The sequence below is a fragment of the Dendrobium catenatum genome, unplaced genomic scaffold, assembly GCF_001605985.2.
Source record: "Dendrobium catenatum unplaced genomic scaffold, ASM160598v2 fragScaff_scaffold_1226, whole genome shotgun sequence".
Lineage (NCBI taxonomy): Eukaryota > Viridiplantae > Streptophyta > Magnoliopsida > Asparagales > Orchidaceae > Dendrobium > Dendrobium catenatum.
In genome coordinates this window covers 22,779-26,283 of record NW_021319688.1, presented here as the reverse complement: position 1 = coordinate 26,283, position 3,505 = coordinate 22,779, and positions in this window count along the sequence as shown.

Genomic DNA, 3,505 nt, shown 5'->3' with positions numbered 1-3,505 from the left:
CCCGACCCGAACCCGACTAAAAAATTTCAGGTTTGGGTTGACCTGAACCCGAAGCGGGTCGGGTTCAGGTCCGGAAAACTGACCCGTTTGCAAAATCAGGTCGGGTTCGGGTTGACTCGAAAACTTGGGAACAACTCGAAAAATGGCCCTGCCCGCTCTGACCAGTCCTACCTGAAGCTACCAAACTACTAAGTGGTCCCGCCTGAAAGTTCATTAGAGATGTTAAGCCCTTATGAACTAGCCTAGGGCTAACCAAGAGTGGGGGGAAAATTAGTATTTTAAAAAATCTTTCACTATCAAAAACAAAACTTAAACAAACCAAAATTTACCACAAAGAAAATCAAAGTACGGAAATTAAACGTGGAAATAATAAATGAAAGAACACACCAGATTTAGAGTGGTTTGGTCAAATCTTGACCTACGTCCACTCTTCGGAGGCACCCTCCGAGTATTGCACTAAACTCAATGTCTCTCATTTAGCCCCCACAGCTAGGCGGAGAAACCCTTACAAAATCACTTCCACCTTCCCTGATGCGGTATAGTAGCCAGATCCTTTGATATCAAAGAGATCTTCTTCTTCCCAAAACTTCCCTCAAGACGAGCCTTGAATTCAACGGTACTAAGGCGCAAGCTTGCCGAAGCAACCATGTGAAACACCCTCCACACTCCCTTGAAACCCCCTCCAAGGATCTTCACCCTCTCTCAAACTCCACCCTTTCCTCTCTCCCTTTCAAGCTCTCTCTTCAAGTTTTCTCTAGAAGAAATGAAGCCTCAATGGCTGTCAAATACACTTTCAAAGTCTTTGATAAAGTTTAAATAGAAGAGCACCAAAAAGGCTCTTAAATGCACCAAACTGACATTATCGTCCAAGACGATCGTTGGATCGTTATGTATGATATGCTTAAAAAGAGGGCTTTCGAAAATCCTAAAAACTCAATTTTGATGCCAAATGTCGTCCAGGACAATCGCATGATCGTCCTGTACAATGCGCTTAAAAAGAGGGCTTCAGAAAACACTAAAAACTTAATTTTGCCGCCAAAAATTGTCATGGACGATCGCAAGATCATCCAGTACGATGTGTAAAATTTGACCTGATAGTTCTGGACGATATTAGGATAGTCTAGGACGATCAGTACAAAATTGTACAGATCATCCAGGATGATATTGTGGATCATCCGGGACGATTAGAAGAAAAAATATGATATTTCGTCTTGGACGATTTAGGATAATTAAGTATTTTGGCAAACATCGTCCTGTATGATATACAGATCGTCTAGGACGATCTGATTGCAAAATTTAACCATAATTAATCCCCTAATTGCATGATCAATTTAGGCATGATTTGTATTGATCGTCCCAGGATAATTAAAACAAAAATTAAAACTTAAAATCATGCTTAAATTAGCATTGGCGGATGTTTTCCAATATCATAGAGGATCATCTTGGACGATCCAAAATCGTCCGGTATGATTAGTTTAAAACTTGATCTTCTTGATTTGACTAGATCTCAGTCCCTTGAGTGTGTGTGTGCATGGTCACCAAGCAAGCATACTCCCTTACAGGACTTGACTCAAGAAATCAAAATTACATCAATGAATATTACAGACACTTTACAATATAGCATTATTCAACCAAATCTTGAGCTATGATTCTTTGTTTGATATTGCATGGTATTCCTTAAATGTTAGTATACACACAAACAAATATAGAATGAGAAATACTATGAGATATAAAAATGTTTGTTATCATCAAAAACATAAAACTCGTGAGCTTGAGTCACAACACCACCTACCCAAGCTGCTCGGTTGCCCCTCTTGCCCCGCGACCCCGCTTACCAGGGCTTCCCGCCAACCCACCTGCCCTTGCATCTCGTTGTTGTCGCTGGCGTCGCGTCGCGTCGCCATCTCTCGCGTCGCGTTGCTCGATTCGCTCGCGCTATGTCGCTGCCTCGCCGACACCGCCACCGCCGCTGCACGCTTCTGGCCAGCTATTGCTGCTACCACGGCTGCCGCGTGACCCACGCTGTTTGTTGTGTGTGGGAAAGCGGATCAGGTCGGGTTGACCCGAACCCGAAGCGGGTCGTGTTCGGGTCCGAAAATTCGACCCACCCATTTGCAAAAACTAGTCGGGTTAACCTGAACCCAAATAGTGTCAGGTCAGTTCCTGGTTTGACCCAAACCCGACCTGTGACCCGAAATTGACACCCCTATTTAAATTGGAAAAAGATAAGCAAGTTTGACCATCATATAAAAAGACATAATAGTGTGCACAATAATTTTAGACGAAGCTGTGAAGACCTAATGAAACAAAGTCAACATATTGGTTTTGGATTCTTTAAGCAAATAGATCAAGATACAATTGTATATGGCAATTGTATGAATACTTTCGTCGATTGCATAATATTTCTTTTAAGATAAGGATTGGCTTTTCAGGGACATGAAGAGTCTTCTAAGAAAAAAAAAATTCAAGGTAATTTTTTAAACTGGTTTAGTTTCTAGCTAAACATAACAAATTCATACAGGATGTGGTATATAAGAATAAAGCAAAAATTTTTAAAATTAATTGTGCATGATATTAAAAAACATATAACAAAAGCTATGGCTATTTCAATTACTAAATTCATATCTGAGGAGATTGGTGATAATTGTTTCTCAATTTTAGTTGACAAATCGCGTGACACATTTGCAAAAGAGTAAATGAAAATTCTAGTGCACTTTATTAACAAGAAAAGGACATATAATTGAGCGGATTTTGGTGATTTTTAATGTACCATATGCAACATCAAGTAGTCTAAAAATAGTAACTAAACAATTACTTTCAATTTATGGATTGAGCATTTTTGAAATGTGTGGTTGATATATCATCAAAAAGTTATCTTAATCAGATGTGATTCTCGGAGCAAAATTGAGTGGTAATCTTCCAAAATTAAACTTGGGATCATCTGAACTCCAATTACAACAAACTTATAGTCAAACTGAACGGCTCAAAAATACAAACCCAATGGCACCAAATTCAACTCAATCCAAGCCCAAATGAGTCCAAATCAAAGACCCAAAACGCATTTGGAAGGTTCAAATCATAATTCGAATTACCAAACAGTTTTCAAATGTGACATGCTTATAAGTGAATCGAGTGGCTTGACGAGACAAATCCAATGAGCCTAAGATCATTGAATTTTGATATCATTAAGGCATTCAAATGACCATTAAACAGTCCACCATCAATGGGATTAGTATCGATTGTCCATTCAAACCACTCCAATTTTGACATTGATCCTCAATATATTTATAACCATACCACTCTCAAAAAATTATAAATAGCCCACACTCCTCTCATGAGGGAGGAGGAGAAGAAGGAAAGTAAGAGATGAGTTTGAGAGCTCTCTTGCCACCGACCACCACCGGAGTTCTTCTCAGCCACCACTGGACTTCTACCAGTCCGCTGACCACAGCCGGACTTTCGCTAGCCCTCCAACCAATGCCAGAGTTCTTCCTGGCCACTGCCA